The sequence below is a fragment of the Stegastes partitus genome, unplaced genomic scaffold (genome assembly GCF_000690725.1).
Source record: "Stegastes partitus isolate 25-593 unplaced genomic scaffold, Stegastes_partitus-1.0.2 Scaffold157, whole genome shotgun sequence".
Lineage (NCBI taxonomy): Eukaryota > Metazoa > Chordata > Actinopteri > Pomacentridae > Stegastes > Stegastes partitus.
Window position 1 is genome coordinate 300,069 of NW_007577888.1, and position 8,047 is coordinate 308,115.

Sequence of the window (8,047 nt, forward strand, 5' to 3'; positions counted from 1 at the left end):
TTGACCATGAAAACTAATTTTAAAAAATTCCTGAGCTGTAGGCATGCAGTATTTCATGATCTGTGATCACTTCTTTTCCAATTCATTTCTATGGGAGCCAGGGCTTTTTGGAGCCAGGACTAGCGGACGTAGTGATATTGCAGGTTTTTGACACTTCCGGGTTGGCTTCATTTTTCAGGGCCGGTTGCTACGTCCATCTTTTATACAGTCTATGCTAAAGCCTCACCTACGAAACAGAAACACACCCCAAGTCTCTGAGTCTGTAACTGTGGAAAATAGGATTGGACGAGTGATTGACAGAGTGGAGCCCAGAGGAGGAGGAGGAGGAGTCAGTTAGGGGGGCGGGACTTATCCTGACAAGACATCACAACAGGCTGCAAAAGGCTCATTCAAAGAGACGCTTTCTTTACTGTGGACCAAGAAAATAAACCTGGGGATGCTGTTCTCTTATATCCGTGGACCTGTAGACACATTAGGAACACATCCTGTTGTTCAAAAGAAACGAAAACCTGTTTTTTGCATGAAGAAACAAAAATAGCATCATGCATCCATAGGGAGCTTTATTGTTTCTCATTTAGACCCTTCATTTAGATTTTCTTCTTTAAATCTCTTAAAACACAGCAACACATTCGAGGCAGCCTAAACACATCCTGCAAATTCTAGTTCAGTAGAGTCAAATATAATAAGATGCAGAAAACAAATAAAGAGAGGAAAAGTCATTTCAAAGAGTGACTCTGACTAAAGAACTACACATTAAAAACAACAATTAGGAAATATGATTATTAGCTGCTGATACCAGTAATGAGATTGTTTTGCAATTAATGGACTAAAACTTTAGAAACAATTTATGAGAAAATAATCAAATCATTGTATTTTCCAGTTTATCAGACAGTAAATGTTTTTATTTCCTTTGAAAACAGCAGAAAGAAAAATCTGCTTATAGAATAAAGAACGAATGTCTGGATTCATGTCGATTCAAACTTTGAGAGATCTGCATCCCAGGCAGCTGGTTCTAGTTTCTGGTACTAAAGGTATTCAAGACCTTCCAGTTATTTTCAGTTGTATTTTCAGCGACCATAAATGGAATTTCAAGCTTGTTAGAAACACATTCACAGGATGAGCCGTCAGCTGAATAAAACACGGAAAGCATGAATTCAGGCATTCACATCCATGCTGAGCACATCCCAGTCAAAAAAGCCGCCGTCAGAGGGTTTGTTCGGGGCGGGGGACGCTGCCTGCGGGGCTCCTGTGGTTCCAGGAGGGGTGTGGAGGGTGTTTGGAGAGACGAGTTGCCCGTGAGAGGGGCTGGGTGGGTCGCACATTGCTTTAGGCGCTGCCACGCCGTTGGGCAGAAGGCTCGCCTCGCTATGAGTCTGAGCTTGGCCTCCTGCAGGGGCGACGCCCGGTGGGGCCCACCCTGACATGCTGCCGGGCCAGGGACGGGCCCACTGGCTACCCAGAGGCCCCTGCTGCGCCCAGGGCATAGTGGTGGGAGAGTATGGGGGGGTGGAGTATGGAGAGCCCCCTGCTGGCTGGGTGGGGAACATGGAGAGAATCTGAGAGGTGGAGAGCATCGGCTGTGGAGGCTCTGAGAGGGAAGACGAATGAAATAAAGTGAGTCTTTACATCTGAAACTAAAAGAAAAAAGATTTAAGCACCTTGTTCCTTAAAAAACTGCATTCTCAATTATGTTTTCAAAGAAACAGGATTTTTTTTATTTTTTTAAATAAACTTTGAAAGAGCCACAAAGTTCACATTTGGAGGTGACAGCTAGACTGTGAGAAGAATGAGCTTCCTGTCCATTGTTCTTAGACTTCAGTTTCCTTTTCACTTGCTGTTTACTTTTAGTTCTCACCTGCACTTTGGTCAGGTTTAGGCACCACATCAAAATGCTTAAACCATGTGTTCGTTGACAGTCTTACATTGGTAACCACTATCAGAAGCTTGGTTAAGTTTGGCACATGGTTAGGTTTAAGAAAATATGGTTTCATTTAAAATCTGACACTTTCACACGTTTGGTTCTTCTCCTCTACTTTCTGGGCAACCAAGGTGACAAGTCCTGTCCCATCCATTATATGATATGTTTTTTATTTTGTTTTTTTAAAATCATTTTTATCTTTTATTTTATTTATTTTTTAAATTATCTTTTACATTTTTTATTTTTTATTTTTTAAATTATTTTTAAAGTTTTTAAAAATTGCTTTTTTATTTTAATTTTTTTAATGTCACTTTAAAAGCAAAGACACAACGACATTCCTTCTGCGCACATTTTTCTGCGCATATTTCCTTTGCTTTTTAAATGTTGCTGAAAAGAAGAAAAAAAATGATTAAATAAATAAAAAAATAAAAAAAAAAAAGAATAATAATAAATAAATTATTATAACTTTTATTATGTTATTTATTTGTCTCTTATATTTCTACCTTTATTAGCCTTTTCTTTTATGGATTAATTTTTAATTAATATTGCCTTATATCGGCACATTAGTATTTTTTTTATTTTATTTATTCTTCTTTTTCTTTTCACTTTTATTTTATTATTCTTTGATTGATTTACTTTAGTAATTTGGCACTCTCACTACTCCATATGTATGCGCCATGAATCAGTCGCAGAGCAAAACTGTGATTTGTGGGTTTTGTTTTGGGGGAATGTTTGCACGCAGGAAGCTGAACACTGTCATTAAAATGTAGAATTTAATGAAAGAAGCAAGCAGTGCTGCCTCAATGCACAATCCGAATATTTTGCAAAACTTTCCATTTTCAACACGTAGTTTTCTGCTCGGAGATCGTTGTTGACTGAATTTTGAAAACAGTTAAACACAGATGGCAGAAGGAGGAAAAAAACAAACATTTCTTCACATTCTACCACTCAGATTAGTTTTCTGTTAACTTCAAAATGACCACAAAACCCAATCAGGTCACCCTTTGTTGCCTAGAAATATTTCCAGCACAAAACTCCGTGCAACACCACAACATGCTGTCTTCACATTTTCTGTTTTTTTGGACTTGTGTTATTGTTGAAAAGATTAAACATGAATCGAAGGAAAAACAGTGACGAAGATGGAACAACATACAAGCATTGGTTTGTGCTTATGATAATGTTTTTACAGTGACACATTTTTCAAGTGGTTCATGTTTGATTTAAACGATAAAGCTCTGGAATAAAGGTCAGGGAACGACCGACGCTCATTTATCTTTGTGTATAAAACATCAAAACACGACTGGAGCTGGAGCCTTTTCTGCGGTATCATGGGAATTATGGTATCGTGAGCAGGGTATGCATTAAAAAGGTCAGGAACTTACACAGAGTGATCATGGGAACATTTGTACTATATTTTGCACAAGGTCAAAGGTACAGAGCGGACGTGGAAACAGGCATGGATCTAACTTCTTGTCTGATAGCTGCAGCACCTTCTTAGGTCTAATTGTATTGTTTAACTGTGATGAAACACGAGAATAAAGGGTTTCATGTAAAATACGGAGTAATGTAGCGTTGTATGTGTGCGACACTGACTGTTTGATTACAACACAGTGCACGTCTATTTTCATTAATGGAGTGTCACTTGGTCTGATTTAGGTTCAACCACAGTTTCAACACCACGCTGCGATGTGTGTTAACGCGGTGTCGAGGCGCTGATGCTCCGAGTCAAGCAGCGAGACGTTTTTAAAGATCTGCATGAAAGGACGTCGCTCTGAGCTACAACTCCGTCTAAACGCTGCCTGGAAACACTCTCAAACAGCCGTCTCTAAAATCAGCCAAAGCAGATGTTTGCTTAAAAAAAACCCCATCAGTCTTCTTTATTTACAATATCAACGGCATCTTCACAGCTGTTGCTATGTGCTGAAGTTTATCACAATATGCTGCAAAATGACACACAGAAGATTGGAAACGGCACGAAGTCGTCCTCAGATGTGTTCAGACCGTTCCATTAAAGAAAAGGCAAAATTCACAATAGTTGCTCGAATAACTAGAAACTGAAAAAAGTAATAAAAGGGCTGCAAGGTGGCGCAGTTGGTTAGGAAGAAGAAGGTCGCTAGTTGGCTTCCCGGTTGGGGCACCGCTTAATCCTCACTAGGGTCACGGGGGGCTGGAGTCTATCCCAGCTGACTCAGGGTGAAGGCAGGTTCACCTGGACAGGTAACCAGTCTATCACAGGGCTACACTTAGAGACAGACAACCAAGCACACTCACATTCACACCTACGGACAATTTAGAATCACCAATTAACCTCAGCATGTTTTTGGACCATGTGGGAGGAAGCCGGAGAACCCGGAGAGAACCCACGCTGCACGGGGAGAACATGAAGAAAGATCCCGGGTGTCCTCACTGGGACACAAACCGACGACCTTCTCGCTGTGGGGCAACAGTGCTAACTACTGCCCCACCTTGCCGCCCGAACAACTGACCAATATTCAGAAATGCTTCTGTACAGTGATTACAGATCACACTGCTGCCACCTCGTTATAAGGTAAATAAAATAAATAGCCGCTGAATTTTAAAAATTAGAACGGTGATGATAGACGAGGCAACAAGAAAATGTGGATTCTGAACTGAAATTTGCTTCACAGGTCTCACTTCCACCCAGGCTGCATGACGCCTCAACCAGCAGAACAAATGACAGGTTTGACATCTCACTTTGAAGAAATGCTCTTTAGGAGTCTTTGGAAATTCAACAATCTCTGTTTTAAATTCATTAGCTTAAACCTTCAGTGGGAAACACTGAAGGCAAGTTTTAGTTTTTTAAAGTGACTTTGAGTTTTATTTCTTTGTTTTTGTGATTTTTATGTCAGTTGACCTGATTTGTAAACCTCTTGTTCTTTGAAGCATAAAGTTTTCAGCTTATCTTTTGTATTTTTGTTGTTATGTTTACTTTAATATGTTCTGATGTATATTGTGATATTGTTATTTATAAGTTGTGTTCAATGTCATCCCTTCTGCCCTGCAGCATGATGAGCTCAGCGAGGCGTTTGTTCTAATGACGGTAACTCAGTGTCGTTCCTCCACATCAGCTGGTTTAGGACCTGCTTTAATCAGGGGAAAATAAAACATCTGCGTATAATTATTAACTCCGTTGCTCGGTGTCACCACTAACCTGGTTCGCTGGTAGGTGAGGCCTGGGTGGGCGTCGGCGGCTCCGACATCTGGGTGGGGGCCATCGGCTCCTTCATTGGGGGGGAGAACACTTCCATCAGCTCATTAGTGGAGGAGCTCTGCAGACAGACAACAAGAGGGAACGTTTCAGTAGTTTCTGAGCTCCATTGTAACCAGTGGTAACAGGTTCTTTTCGCTGTAGCTCGGTCACAGTGTGGGGGTTTGACCAGAGAGCAGCACATGTTAACTGACTGGATAACAATTTGAAGTAAAGGCGATGTACGGGTCCTTGCCGTGCGATTCTCGGCCTTTAGACACGTCGGGATTTGGTAGAAACGGGCGGGACTCTGATCCGGCGTGTTGAGTTTCGGGCAGAAGGGAGCACGCGCGGCCTAGTTGCTATCCACTTCCTGTTTAGTGGCGAGCAGCGGCAAACGTGTTGGCCATGGTGGAAACCTGCTCTGGCTGAGACTGGGAGCACGTATGCAAAGTTTCAGGCCAGTTACACAGCACGTCTAGTTTTATGGCGTTTTATGGAGTTTTAGTCAAATTCCGGGGGTCGCCATTTCCACGGCGTCAGACTTTTGGAGAACGTTTTGATAACGGCCACGTCCTGTAGTTTGTGTTGGCCAAATTTCAGGTGTGTACAACGTACGCCCTAGGGAGAAGGGCCTCCAGCCCCTGTGGATACCATAGATTTTGAAAATGGCCAAAAATGTTGTTGTTTTTCCAACATGGTGGACTTCCTGTTGGGTTTACAGAAACATGCTGATGGACTTTTTTGTGTGTCTCGAGCTGCTACATATGTGCACCAAATTTTGTAGTTGTAAATCAAACGTAGGGCCGATGGGAATCTGTTGAAATATTGTAGGAGGCGCAGTTGAGCCGTGTTGCATTTCAGAGCTTGGCGCTGGTCGATTTTTTTGTTCCTCCTGACCTGCTCCATATGCCTACTAAATTGCATAGCTCTAGGTCAAACGGGCTTCTGACAGGAGTTCGTTGAAATTTTGAAGGGGGCGCTGTGGAGCCATTTGGGCATTGACATGTCCAAGTCCAAGCAGCGCTCCTGTCACTTTTCTCTGTGTTTTATTTACCTGTTGTTGCAGGTACAGGACTGTGGACTGGTGGGCAAAATCCCACTTGGACCATAGTTACAGAATTCTGTCCTCATGGATCCGTGAGGCCCAAATCCTGAAAACGTGCCCATGATGAATGTTGTGTTTTGGTGTACCTGGTTTGACTGTTCCGGTGGGGTTTCTGGTCGTGGACTGAACACAGCATCCGGATTCACTTCCTTAAACATAACAGGTGACATGTGACTTCCACATTTATTAAAAACAAACCTTGTATCATGATGATTCTCAGCAAAACATTTGAAGTTCTCTAAAGATTTTCTCAACATCTATGACTAAAACTGAGCTTCTTTCTTCTTTGGCTCACCTCGGCTGCAGCGGCTAAACCCTCGTTTAGGGCCAGGAGGGGAATATTCTGTTGAGACAAACAAACAAATAAGAATGGTAGCAAACCAACCGAAGCATTACTGACAAAGACTTTTCAGGTTTCTCTGACCTGTTTTGGTGTCTCTGCAGGTTCCTGTGGTGTCTCCTGGTCTGCGCTCTGACAAATCTCCATGATGTCAATGAGGACCGGAGCCGCCTGGTAGACACAAAGCAAACATCACACTCTAACCCAACCCTAACCCGCCTGGTTTCATGTTTGACTGACGTTACTGTAAGCGTCTTTACACTCCATGTTTCCGGGAAACACGGAGAGACTGCACTTGTTCCCTCTCAGACTTTACAGTTTGGACTCCATCCAGCAGCTAAACACTGGACTTATATATTTACACAAGCAGTAAACATGGCGCTTGTTCCACATCATCGCCTGTTGTTACTGCTGGGAATAAACAGAACCTTTAGAAACGTCTCCTGCTGCAGCAGATCTGCACTGGCTGTCCTCTCAGCAGATATTGGCTTCTAGAAAACACCGCAGGTCCCAAGACAAATCATAGGGCACAGTTACAGGGAATGCGATCCACCGCTCCGCTGCTTGCTGCAGCTTGAGCACGCCAGCTCACCTACGACTACCACTTTTATTTTATTGATTTATTTTTGTAATTTGGCACTCTCAGTCCTTCATAAAATAGCAAAGAGAATAAAAAAGGAAAAAGAAATTAAAAATATATATTAATAAATAAATAAATAAAATATATAAAATAACAATAGTAAAATAATAATAGTAAAATAATTATAAACATAAATTAAAAAGGTCACATCTTAAGAGATGAAATATATTGCTGTTGATTGCCTTTAGGTAATATCGTATTTTTTTTGTTTGTTTTTTAAAATGGATTTTTATATCCATCTTGTTTATACACAAGCACAGCAGTTGTAGGCGCTGGAAGAACTACTGTTGTTAACAAATGCATTAACAAACCCTCCGTTTTAGCACTTAGTCATGTTGATGGTCTGTTATAAATATAAATAAGCTGTTTAGAGCAGCCAAATATGGGACATTAAAGTGAAGAATGTCCAAATAACCATCACTAATTATTCATAAACAACACCAGTCATGTTATTAAGTCACAGACATGTTTCCTTTGAAGCGGTGTGTGTGGTTACCAGGTAGGCCATCTTGATGTAGAAGAGGATGCAGTCGTCCTGATGCTGGTAGATGTAGGCCAGAGCTCTGGGGTCGGACTCATCTTTTGTCAAAGACCTGATCTTACTCTTCTCGTGGTCATAAATAACAGCCTGGAAATGGTGTAATGGGGACAATGTCAGCTTTAAATTACAACATATTTAATTACTACTATCACAAACACTAATGGAGAACTGAAAACTAGCAGTAAAGTGAAAAAAAAGGGAATTAGGATGTTTTTAGAATAAAAAGTCACCATCGTTCTCAGGAGAGACGGGACATTTCTCTTTCTGTAGATCATCATAATTGATTCTTGGA